Source organism: Somniosus microcephalus, chromosome 28 (assembly GCF_052327205.1).
Source record: "Somniosus microcephalus isolate GS21.2 chromosome 28, FLI_Smic_1.0, whole genome shotgun sequence".
NCBI classification, from domain to species: domain Eukaryota; kingdom Metazoa; phylum Chordata; class Chondrichthyes; order Squaliformes; family Somniosidae; genus Somniosus; species Somniosus microcephalus.
In genome coordinates, this window is record NC_141014.1 from 4468315 (window position 1) to 4482076 (window position 13762).

Sequence of the window (13762 nt, forward strand, 5' to 3'; positions counted from 1 at the left end):
GTTCAGGACCGAGCGGTGTCGACAGGAGAAGAGAGAGGGTAGAGCGCACAGGGCGCAGCCGGTGTTCAGGACCGAGCGGCGTCGACGGGAGAAGAGAGAGGGTAGAGCGCACAGGGTGCAGCCGGTGTTCAGGACCGAATGGCGTCGATGGGAGAAGAGAGAGAGGCGCGAAGGAAAACGCGCAGAGCGCAGCCGGTGTTCAAGGGACGAGCAGCGTCAGCGGGGAAGAAAGGGAAACGCGCAGAGCGCAGCTGGTGTTCAAGGGCCGAGCAGCCGCAGCGGAGAGGAAGGGAAAGCGCGGGAAACGCCATTTTGAGCCGCAGCAGAGAAGAAGGGAGAGCGCAGGAAAAACACCATTTTGAGCTGCAGCGGAGAAGAAGGGAGAGCGCGGGAAGACACGATTTTGAGCCGCAAGAAGAAGGGAAAGCACGGGAAAATGCCATTTTGAGCCAGTCTAACCACACCCAGGGATGCCGAAGAGTGGCAGTATCACAGCGTTCGACAATGAAGTCAAAGATTGGACGACATATGTCAAACGCATAGAAGTGTACCACTATTCAAAAAGGGGGGTAGGGAAAAAGCAGGTAATTACAGACCTGTAAGCCTTACATCAGTTGTGGGCAAAATGCTGGAGTCCATCATTAAGGATGAAATAGCGGAGCACTTAGCAAATGGGGACAGGATAGGACAGAGTCAACATGGATTTACAAAGGGTAAATCGTGCTTGACTAATCTATTGGAATTTTTTGAGGGAGTAACTGGTAGAATAGATGGGGGAGAGCCAGTAGATGTGGTGTACCTGGACTTCCAAAAGGCCTTCGATAAGGTCCCACATAAAAGATTAGCATGGAAAATTGAGGCTCATGGGATAAAGGGGAAAGTTTTGGCGTGGATAGGGAACTGGCTGTCAGATAGAAAACAGAGAGTTGGAATAAACGGCTCATTTTCTGAATGGCAGGCAGTAACAAGTGGGGTACCACAGGGATCTGTCCTGGGCCCCCAGCTGTTCACAATTTACATTAATGACCTGGATCAGGGAGTCGGATGCAGCATTTCCAAATTTGCAGACGACACTAAACTAGGAGGTGGGGTGGGCTCAGAGGAAGAGACCAGGAAGCTCCAGAGCGATTTGGACAGACTGGGCGATTGGGCGGATAAATGGCAGATGCACTATAATGTGGACAAGTGCGAAGTTATCCACCTTGGGTGCAGGAACGGGAGGGCAAATTATTATTTAAATGGCAATAGATTGGGAGAGGGGGAAGTACAGAGAGACCTGGGTGTTCTTGTACACCAGTCACTGAAGGCGAGCATGCAGGTGCAACAGGCGGTCAAGAAGGCAAACGGTATGCTGGCCTTCATAGCAAAAGGGTTAGAATACAGGAACAGGGATACCTTGCTGCAGCTGTACAGGGCACTGGTGAGACCACACCTCGAGTACTGTGTACAGTTTTGGTCGCCTCATCTGAGGAAGGATGTTCTTGCCATGGAGGGGGTGCAGCGGCGATTCACCAGGCTGATACCAGGAATGGCGGGAATGACCTATGAGGAGAGACTATGTAGTTTAGGGATGTACACACTGGAGTTTAGAAGATTGAGAGGGGACCTCATAGAAGTGTATAAAATTCTGACAGGTCTAGACAGACTGGATGCAGAAGGAATGTTTCCCTTGGCGGGTGAGAACAGAACTAGAGGACATAATTTAAGGATAAGGGCTAAACCATTTAGGACAGAGATGAGGGGGAATTTCTTCACTCAGAGAGTGGTGAACCTGTGGAACTCATTGCCACAGAGGGCAGTGTACGCCAGCTCATTAAATATATTTAAGAGGGAATTAGATATATTTCTACGGGCAAAAGGGGTTAAGGGTTACGGAGAGAAGGCGGGGACGGGATACTGAATTAAAGGATCAGCCATGATCTCATTAAATGGCGGAGCAGGCACGAAGGGCCGAATGGCCTACTCCTGCTCCTATCTTCTATGTATCTATGTATCTAAGTGCCAAATGAGAGGAAAGCGCTGGTATTGTTGAATTCCATGGGTGCAAAAACGTATGGCTTACAGCGAAACCTAGTAACCCCAGAGAAGCCAGTGGAAAAGGATTTTGGAAACATAGGCCTAGAAATTCAGTTGTTTGCGCCAGCCGCTAGCGCCTTAGGAGGAGGAGATGTGGGGTGCTAAGCGGCTAGCGCCCGGGCGCAGCGCGATCTGCGCGTCTCGCCAACTTCAGTTAAGATTTAGCGGCGGCGCAAAGCCTTTGCGCGCGCTCAGCTGCGCGCGCAGATCCTGATGTCATTTCATCGTGCAACGCCCTTTGTGCGCCCCAAACCGGAAATTCAGTGGCGCCGGCCTATTGTGCACCTGGCGCCCCTAGCGACTGGTAGAGGGGGACGGTTCCCAGTCGCTGCGGGGCGCAGGGGGCGCAAATTAAAGGGCACTCCTCCTGCAGTAGAAATGGCAGCCATTTTGCAACACTCCTTCTTTGAGAGAGACGGATCTTTGGAGAGAGACAAAGGTAGAGAGCTTTCTGGTTTGGCTCAACACTCGCACAGGTACTTGTGGCTTCAGGCCACAGCTTTGCACTTGTCTTTAACTTCAGAGCCATAGCATTGATTGGAAACATATAATGGGGGCTGCAATGGGTGGAAACGTTAGGCTTCTCCATTGCATTCAAAGGGCTCAGAGACGCCGTGAGAGAGTGCCAGTCATGGCCAGACGGAGAAGGGGCAACAGGCGTCGGCAAAGGAAGTCTTACCCACCCAGGGTATACCGCCAGCAGTTCTCATATCTGAACATGTCTGACGAGCAGTGTGTTCGGAGGCTGCGATTCTGAAGGGCGGTGGTCACTGAGATCTGCCACCTGCTTCGCGGAGATCTGCAGCCGCAGCTGAGGAGCAGGACATCTCTGTCGGTGGCAGTGAAGGTGACGGTGTCTCTCAACTTCTATGCCACCAGCTCCTTCCAATCCGCTACTGGGGACATTTCCAACATCTCCCAGTTTGCGGTACATTGCTGCATCCGTCAGGTGACCAATGCCCTTTTCAGAAGGAGACGTCAGTTCATCTCCTTCTCCATGGCCGTTGACAAGCAGCAACAGCGTGCAATGGGCTTTGCAGCATTAGCGGGCTTCCCCATGGTGCAGGGCGCCATTGACTGCACGCATGTGGCTTTGCGGGCACCTCTAGAGAATGCCGAGGATTACCGCAACTGGAAGGGCTACCATTCGCTCAACGTGCAGTTGGTGTGTGACCACAGGCAGCTCATCCTAGCTGTCAATGCCCGCTTTCCAGGCAGCAGCCACGATGCCTTCATCCTGCGGCAGACGTCTGTGGCAGACATGTTCCAGGCCCAGCCTCACCCACGAGGGTGGCTTCTCGGGGACAAAGGCTATCCTTTGTGCACCTGGCTGATGACCCCGCTCCGTGCGCCCAGCACCCCTGCTGAAGAGGGATACAATGACAGCCATCAAGCAATCAGGAACATCATTGAGCAAACAATCGGCGTCCTGAAGCAACGGTTCCGCTGTCTGGATCGTTCCGGAGGAGCCCTACAGTACTCGCCTGAGCGAGTCTCCCATTTCGTTGTCATGTGCTGCATGCTGCACAACCTGGCTATCCGCAGGACTCAGCCACTGCCACCAGACATTGGAGGACCACCAGAGGAGGAGGAGGAGGAGGAGGAGGAGGAGGAGGACCAGCACAGGAGGGAGGCAGAAAGTGCAAGGGCCGCCCGTCGGCGGCTTATTGCACGTCGGTTCTAGGCCCCCTCTCAGGGAATGGCTTGTGCCAATGGAACAAGATGAATGTAGCTGCTCCACAAGCCCTCAGCCGAGCAGGGCAACCAGGACTTCCAAAAGAAAGCATGGACAGTGCGATTTAAGAACATTTATTACTTTGATACCTCTGTGCCCTTCCCACATAACAAACTAATGGAGAGAAGCCCCCCCCAAAAACACAAATAGACAAGTCTCGGCCTTTACAGAAACACAAATAGACCAGTCTCGGCCTTTACAGAAACACAAATACACCAGTATCGGCCTTTCCAAAAAAACAAATACACCAGAATCGGCCTTTACAAGTGAAACAAAACATTTGGCCACACCTTCTACTTTTTCCCCTGCGAGGGTGATGCGTTTCGCATCCGTGACTGGCCCCTGCCCGCCTTGCAGCTCCTCCTCAATGGGACCCCAGTGGCTGCAGCAAGGCTGGGGGAAGGCTGCTGAGGGTCAGATGGCGAGACAGCAGATGCCCTTGGGGGTCGGCCTGGACCAGCTCTGAGCCTGGAGGGGCCGGCTGCTGACTGCTCCAACTCCGCTTGGGCGGCAGCAGTCTGTCCAGCGGCTGGTGGCAGCTGCAATGGAGGAGTGGCAGTTTCAGCTGCAGGAATGCTGCCAACCTAACAGATCACAGGTACTCCCTGGTTGCCTGAGACATTGGCACTCGCACGGGCCAGCACTGCAGCATGCGCAGCAATCTGCTGAAGCACAGACTGCTGGGCTGCTGCGGCGCGGCGAGTGCCCTGGCGATGCCTGGCCGATCCAGCGAGGGTGGCAGCAGTTAGTGCCCGTGTGGCCCTGGTCTGCGTCCGCATGACACCAGCCAGTGAATGCACGGCACGACTGAGCACTTGGCTAGAAGCCGCCTGTGCTGCCGCAAAGTCCTGCAGACTCCTGTCCTGTGCTGCACTGAATTGTTGCAGACTCCTGGCCTGTGCTGCCCTGAATTCCTGCACACTCCTTGCCAGTGACTCTATGGAGTCAGGCATCCTTGCCACTGCAGCCATGAGCTCAGTGTGCCTGCGCTCAGCCTGGGCGGCCATTTCCGCTAGGAGCCGCACCTCCTCTGCGCTCACCGTAGCAGGACTGGAGGCCGCACTCACCCTCCGGGGAGAAGGCCGCCGAGCTTCCCCACCCCTCCCGCGTTGCTGCAGCCCGCTGGGCCCCGGAGCTTCACTCTCCTCCGACCCTTCCCCCCTGCTCCCCTCCAGGGAAGACGTGTCCCCATCATCGCCATGGGCTGCCTCGGCTGAGGGTGGCACTGATGGTCTGGCTTCCTCTTCTTCTTCCTCCTCCTCGCCCTCCGATTCACTCACAGTGCCAGCTTGAGGGCCCGCCTCCTCACCTGGCGATTCACCATCTGAAAGCCAGGAGGCACAAGAGTTGCTTTAGAGTGAGGACAGGGCGGCAGCGAGGGAGGCATGAGTGCTGCTATGCACTGCATTGGTCCGACAGTGGCAAAGGATGCTGTTCTGAGGCGCAAGTGGAAAGAGAGAGGTCAAAAAGGTGATGCCCTTACCATTGGGGCTCACAACAGGGTCGGCATCACCACTGGCGACGGGGCCAATCAGCCGGCCTGACATAATGCGCTCCACACGCTGCTCCAGGTCGGAGAGCTGTTTGAGGTCAGGATGGCCTCCCCCGGTCTCACGCTGCTGCCTTCGGTTGTGCGCCACCTTGCCCTGCAAGAGAAAGGACGGCCTCTAAGTACAGTGTGAAGCCCTGATCTTGTCTGCACTGTCTCCCATGGTGGAATAGCCCTGACAGTGTGAAGCCCTGATCTTGTCTGCACTGCCTCCCATGGTGGAATAGCCCTGACAGTGTGAAGCCCTGATCTTGTTTGCACTGCCTCCCATGGTGGAATAGCCCTGACAGTGTGTAAAGTCCTGAATGTGCAAGTGATTTTCATGACAGTCCCATAGCTGCTGGATGAGGGCTGGGCATTTGGGCTTTCAGGTCCCTTTGCCCATAAACTGAGGTGCACATGCAGGGATGAGGAGGACACTGGAAAGGGTACTCACCCTGACAACCCGAGTGAGGTCGTTGAACTTTTTCCGGCATTGCACAGGAGTCCTGGCAACCACGCTGTTGGAGGTCACCCTGTTTGACACCTCCCTCCAGGCTTTCCGATAGGCGCTGGGCAGTGGCCTCCTGCCACCTTCAGGGAACAGAACATGGCGCCTGCGCTCCACTGCGCCAACCAGCACCCTCAGGTCACCGTCGCTGAAGCGCTGCGCTCTCTCCCTGGCCTTCTCCATTGTCCTGGGCGTTGTACAGATCAAGCAGCAGTGGTCAGGCCTTGCTTCAGGGCTGCAGTGTGCAGGGCGTGGCAGCCAAACAAATCCACCCTCCCCCTTTAAGAGCTGACCGGCGCCAGAGTGTCTGCCTTCAATCAGCAACTCGCCGCACCTGCGCTGCGCCCGCCCTCGGGGGTATCGCCCCGGGCCGCCGGCTTAGCGCCTAATGATAGTCATGCATCGCCTGTTTTAGCGCAGCAGCAACCTCTTGGGGCGATGCAACTGAATATCGGCGAAGGTGGCGCTAAGTTGCGCCGGGCGCAAACTTTAGCGGCCGCCCGGCTGTAGCGCCCCAAACGTGGCTATACTGAATTTCTAGGCCATAGTGTCAATCCTACAGAACCACTTAAACCCCACACCGCTGCTGATAGCAGAAAGATATTAGTTTCACAAAAGGAACCAGCATAAAGATGAAAGTAATGCTGAGTATTTAACGGAACTGCGCAAGCTATCGAAACACTGCCAGTTTGGAACGGGACTAGCAGATACCTTAAGGGACAAGTTTGTGTGTGGGCTTCAAAGTGAAGGAACCCAGAAACGGCTTCTATCAGAAAAGGATCTTACGCTGGACAAGGCTTTCAGCATGGCAGTATCACACGAAGCAGCCGCACAGGGCGCTGCAGAGATACAACAGAGACCGCAAGAATATGGCACAAATGAAATGTCATACGGAACAGTGAAGTGCTATCGCTGCGGCAGAACAACACACGACCATAATGATTGCTGGTTTAAGGACAAAGTGTGCAGACAGTGTGGAAAAGTAGGACACATAGCAAGAGTCTGCAGGTCGGGAAAGAAAACCAGCAGCAAGAAATCTCCACAGGAGAAGTACAAGAAGGTACATAAGGTGACGGAGAGTAGTTCAGACGAACAGAAAAGTGATACAGACTCCGGAAGCAAGGAGCTGGGTTGTCTGAAACTACATAAGGTGATCCAAACGGAGGATCACCAAACTATCTGGGTCACGCTCAAGATAGCTGGAGTCCAAGTGAAAATGGAATTGGACACAGGATCAGCCCTAACAGTCATAAACTGAAGGGACTACAAGCGGCTATTCTCACATATACCCTTGAGAGATACAGAGATTGTCTTGAAGACGTACACGGGGCAAACAGTCTACCCCAAAGGAAAAATAAGGGTGAACGTTGTATATAACGGTAAGGAAACACCAAAAATGGACCTATATGTATTGCCAGATGGAGGACCACCACTACTAGGATGTGAATGGATCCGGAAGATACAGCTAGATTGGCATTCCATACAAGCACTGACTGTAGATGCCAAAAAGGATGAGGACGCCACACCTGGACGACTGTCAAAAATTCTAACTGACGCACAAGAAGTGTTCCAGGAGGGACTTGGAACACTAAAAGGCATAACAGCGACGATCAAAATAGAGGAAAATGCAAGCCCAAAGTTTTTTAAGGCCTTATGCGATCCGCCCAGCCGTCGAAGCAGAGCTGGAAGGTTTGGAACGTTCAGCAGTACTATCCAAAGTGGACTGGAGCGAGTGGGCCACACCCATCGTTCCTGTAATGAAGAGGTCATTGAGTAATATGCCTGGGGAACCAAAGAAAGTTTGCATCTGTGGGGACTTTAAGGTGACAGTGAACCCAGTCCTTCACACGGTACAATATCCGCTTCCGTGGATTGAAGATATTTTCGCCTCGCTATCTGGAGGGAAACGCTTCACTAAGATTGATCTGGCCCAGGTGTACCTGCAAATGGAGGTAGAAGAAGCCTCGAAACAGTACCTCACGATCAACACTTATAAAGGTCTCTACCAATACAACCGGCTGGAGTTCGGGGTAGCATCAGCTCCAGCTATTTGGCAAAGGGCAATGGATCAAGTCCTGCAAGGGATTCCAGGGACCCAGTGTTATTTGGACGACATCCTGGTCATGGGCGAAAATGACAGTGCTCACCTTGCCAACCTGGAGCAGGTGCTCACTAGATTGAAAGAATATGGGCTCCGAGCAAATCGCCACAAATGCGAGTTTTTCCAGAAGCAGATCTTGTATTGTGGCCACGTTATTGATGAAGAGGGGTTACATAAGTCCCCTGAAAAGATTGAGGCAGTAGTTAAGGCTCCAGCACCGGAAAATGTGTCACAACTGAGGTCGTTCCTCGGGCTGGTGAACTGCTACCATAAGTTCTTGCCGAATTTGTCTACAGTACTACACCCACTGAACACCCTACTGCAAATGAGGGTACCATGGAAGTGGAATGATGACGAATGTAAACGAGCTTTCCAGAAGAGCAAAGCATTGATCACATCAAAAGAGGTGTTGGCTCATTTCAACCCAGCACTACCAATTCGGTTGGCGTGTGATGCATCACCCTGTGGCATTGGAGCGGTGCTGTCGCACAAGTTCCCGGACGGCTCGGAGAGGCCGGTAGCCTTTGTGTCTCGGTCACTAACCTCAGCCGAGCGTAACTATGCCCAGATTGGCAGGGAGGCCCTCAGCCTAGTGTGGGGAGTGAAAAAGTTCAACCACTATCTGCACGGGCAGAAGTTCACCTTGCTGACTGACCACCAACCACTTGTCTCCATCATTAATCCAAAGAAGGGAGTGCCGGTGATGACTGCGCAATGGCTACAAAGATGGTCCCTTTTTCTAGGGGCGAACCAATATGAAATAGAGTATAAGGGCACGAAACAGCATGGAAACGCTGATGGGCTATCACGCCTGCCACTGCCTACTGCGGAGGAAGCACCAGCAGTGGACCCTGTCGAAATATTTTATTCGACTATAATTGAACGCTTGCCAGTAACTAACGTGGATATAGAGAAGGAGACCCGAAATGACCCGACACTGTCTCGGGTATATGACTTGACGGTGAAGGGATGGCCAACACATGGCGACTCACTGTTGCCAGCATTCTCATCCAGAAGAGAACAGCTGTCAGTATGCCAGAGGACCTTGATGTGTGGATCCCGAGTGGTAATTCCACCCAAGTTAAGGGAGAGAGTGCTAAATGAGCTTCACGAAGGCCATCTGGGAGGGGTGAAAATGAAAAGCCTTGCTAGGGCTTATGTGTGGTGGCCGGGGATCGATCAGCAAATTGAGGACCTGACAAAGAGCTGTTCAGGATGCCAGAAGGTCCAAAATGCACCACCACAGGCCCCTCTACACCCATGGGAGTGGCCCTCATCTCCATGGCAACGGGTGCATATTGATTTTGCTGGTCCATTCATGGACTCAATGTTTCTAATAACCGTGGATGTGCACTTGAAATGGCCTGAGGTGATCAAAATGTCGTCCACCACCACGGAGAAAACTATTGCAGTCCTACGGACCATATTTGCCAGGAACGGCTTGCCAGAGCAGATTTGCTCTGATAACGGACCACAGTTTATGTCCGAAGAGTTTCGAAGATTCATGAAAAGGAATGGGGTAAGGCATTACACATCCGCCCCGTATCATCCAGCCACAAATGGATTGGCTGAGAGGTTCGTACAAACCTTTAAGAAAGCAGTAAGGGCCATGTGCGATGACGACATTCCACTGCAGCATAAGGTGGACAATTTCCTGTTAGCCTATAGAAATGCGACACATGCAGTCACCAACCAGACCCCGGCCATGATGTTCTTTCACCGAAGGTTGAGATCTCGTCTGGATTTGCTCAGACCAAATGTACGAAGAGATGTTGAGAATAAGCAATTCCAGCACATCAATGAGAAGCCGACAAGGAGCTTCAATGTAGGGCAACCAGTCTTGGCCCGCGACTACCGAACAGAGAAATGGCAACCAGGAACGATATGCACACGGCAGGGGCCACTAATGTACACAGTGGATGTTGGGGAGAACATTGTGAGACGCCATGTCGACCAGATCCTAGAGTCACAGGAACGAGTCAACCCCATGTCTCACGCACCTGGTGATGAACCCGACATACAGGTAGCATCTACCCCAGAAACAGTAGCATCGGAAGCTGATGAACCAACTGACTACAGGGGGCCTCTGCACCAAGAACAAGACACTCAGGAAAGGCGCTATCCAGAAAGGATCAGGAAGCCGCCCCAAAGACTGAATTTATAAATGGACTATTTCAGTTAATGTGCATGTTAAAAGTGTTAATTGTTAAATGAATGTTATGATACTGTCAATCTAAAAGGGGAGGAATTGTAGTGTATGTACCTTTAAGGGGAGAACTACTTTTTACAGCTCCTGTATACTGTAGTACCGGCAGTGACCACACCTGTATATAATCCCTGAGTAGGGACCTGTACGTTTAGTTTTAGGGTAACCCTCATCCAGTAAACACCTGTTGATTGTTCCCTGCAGTCTCGTGTCTAGTTATTGAAAGACACACAACATCAAAATACACGGATCTAACACAAACATTGAGTATATTCAAGACAGAGGTCGATAAGCTTTTGAGAACAAAGGGAATATGGGGATAGTGCGGGAAGGTGGAGTCGAGGTAGAAGATCAGCCATGATCTTATTGAATGGCGGAGCAGGCTCGAAGAGCCAAATGGCTGACTCCTGCTCCTATTTCTTATGTTCTCATGTTCTTTTGTTCAAACCCAGGTACAGTCCTGGCTGTTCCTCTCTGCTCCTTCCGACTGTTGCACTCCCTTTATTTATAGCAGACAGCTGGGTGAAGACAGCTCACTCGCTCGCTCACCCACATCATGCATTTACTTTATTCAATTTGGCCACTAAAGAAGTACTAATGAAACAAGGAGCAAAACTTTAACTTAACCTATCCCTCCTCGTCCTTCTCGACCTGTCTGCTGCCTTTGATACGGTCGACCACACCATCCTCCTCTCAGAGATTACAGTCATTTAAAAAAAATTAAAATATTTTGTTAGGTGTGTTCAAAATAAAATCTACACAATTTACTTAAAGTTCAAAGCCTTTTCAGGAAGCTGAACAGATCTAAATATATGAAGTCACATGAAACCATAGTGCAGGCTGTGTTTTTTTAAATTTAGTAAATTCCCCTCTTATTTCCTTTTTCAAACCTCCTCTGTACTTTTTATATTCAGCTCGGTTCTCTACTGTTTTATGAGTTTGACATTTGTCATAAGCTTCCTTTTTCTGTTTCATTTTAATCTCTATATCTTTAGTCATCCAGGGAGCTCTAGCTTTGGATCCCCATCCTTTCCCACTCATGAGAATGTGTCTGGCCTCTACCCGAACCATCTCCTCTTTGAAGGCCCCCCATTGCTCATTTACTGTTTTCCCTGCCAATCTTTGATTCCAATCCACCTGGGCCAGATCCCTTTTCAACTCACCAAAATTAGCTCTCCTCCAGTTGAATATTTTCACGTTTAATTATTCATTGTCCTTTTCCATAACTATTCTAAACCTAATGATATTGTGATCACTGTTTCCCAAATGCTCCCACACTGAGTCATGCTCCACTTGCCCCACTTCATTCCCCAGAACTAGATCCAGCGCTGATACCTTCTTCGTTGGGCGGGAAACACACTGATCAAGAAGGTTCTCTTGTACAGATTTCAGAATTCCTCCCCTTCTTTGCCCTTTTGACTGTTACTATCCCAGTCTATGTTAGGAGAATTGAAGCACCTCATTATCACTACTCTATAGTTCTTGCATCTTTGTCAAACTTGCCTGTAAATGTTCTCCTCCTCACTATTTGGTGGCCGATAGTATACTCCCAGCAGCATAATAACTCTATTGTTCCTTAATTCTAACCGAATAGATTCTGTCTTTAACCCCTCAAATATATCATTCCATTCTAGTGCTGTAACAGTATCGTTGATCAATATTGCCATCGCCCTCCTTTTTTTCCTTCCCTATCTTTCCTAAGTACATTGTAGCCAAAAATATTAAGTTCCCAATCCTCCCCTTCTTTGAGCCAGGCCTCTGTTATTGCCACAATATCATAGTCCCATGTGACTACTTGTGCCTGCAGCTCGCCAGCCTTATTTACCACGCTCCGGGCATTTACGCACCTCTCCAAACCCATCTTAGTCTGCCTCACATTTTAACTGTCTGATCCCTCCTATTTCTGAACTACTCTTTATTCTAAAGCTGTTTGTCTCGCCCAGTCCTCTGTGCACCTTGTATCTCCTCTCGAATGCTTGATCCTGGTGCCCCCTCCCCCTGCCAAATTAGTTTAAACCCTCCCCCTAGCACTAGTTAACCTCCCTGCGAGGACATTGGTTCCGGCCCTGTTGAGGTGCAACCCGGCCATCTTGTACATCTCCGTCCTGCCTCAGAACTGGCCCCAATGCCCCAGGAATCTGAAGACCTCCCTCCTGCACCATTTCTCCAGCCATGCAGTAACTTGTCTTATCTTACTACTCCTATACTCACTAGCACGTGGGAGTAATCCAGAGATTGCCGCCTTGTTAAGCAATGAAATGCTAAATATAAATCAGGAAGGTCTTCTTATACCTCGAGAATGTTAAAAATTGGCATAAAGAAGTCCAATGAAATTGTCACCGTGCAGCTGATATAATAAGGAAAGAAATGTCGGTGTTAATTTCACCAGTTGGATATGGAGCGTGAAATGAGTCCCATAATCTGTGTGTGTGGTGTTTGCTGCATTCAGTGTTATGGAATCAGTTGCAAGTATTGTCTGCTAATTGAGGTTCTAAATAAACAGTTAGCGGTGCTGATATGCTCAGGGAGATCAATGCATACGACTGGTTCATTGATAATTCACGACAAATTTTGGCACAGTAAGTGAGATGGAGTGAAAGACCAGTTAGAGGAGTTGCATGAAGAGTGCATTATTGAAATGTTGTCATCCTGATGTTTCAGTCCCTTTAACCCTCGCCCCTCCCTATCTATGTAAGCTCCTCCAGCCCTCCCCTGTTTTTTGTTCTTGGGATGTGGGCATCGCTGGCAAGGCCGGCATTTATTGCCATTCTTAGATGCCCTGAACTGCTGCAATCCGTACTCTTTGCAGCAACAATTTTGATACAACTGAGTGTCTCGCTCGGCCATTTCAGAGGGCAGTTAAGAGTCAACCACATTGCTGTGGGTCTGGAGTCACGTATAGGCCAGACCGGGTAAGGACGGCAGATTTCCTTCCCTGAAGGACATTAGTGAACCAGTTGGGTTTTTACAACAATTGAGAGCTTCACGGTCACTTTTACTGACACTAGCTTTTTATTTTGAGATTTAAAAAAAAAACGGATTCAAAATCTCAAGCTGCCACGATGGGATTTGAATTCACTTTCTTTGGATTATTATCATAGAAATTTACAGCAGGAAGGAGGCCATTCGGCCCATCTTGTCCGTGCTGGCCAACAATGAGCTATCCAGCCTAATCCCACTTTCCAGCTCTTGGTCCGTAGCCCTGTAGGTTTCAGTACTTCAAGTGCAGATCCAAGTACTTTTTAAATGTGATGAGGTTTCTGCCTCTACCACCCTTTCAGGCAGAGAGTTCCAGACCCCCACCACCCTCTGGGTGAAAAACTCTTCAAATCTCCTCTAAACCTCCGACCAATTACTTTAAATCTATGCCCCCTGGTTATTGACCCTTCTGCTAAGGGAAATAGGTCCTTCCTATCCACTCTATCTAGGCCCCTCATAATTTTATACACCTCAATTAAATCTCCCCTCAGCCACCTCTGTTCCAAAGAAAACAACCCCAGCCTATCCAATCTTTCCTCATAGCTAAAATTCCCCAGCCCAGGCAACATTCTCGTAAATCTCCTCTGCACCCTCTCTAGTGCAATCACATCCTTCCTGTGTTGTGG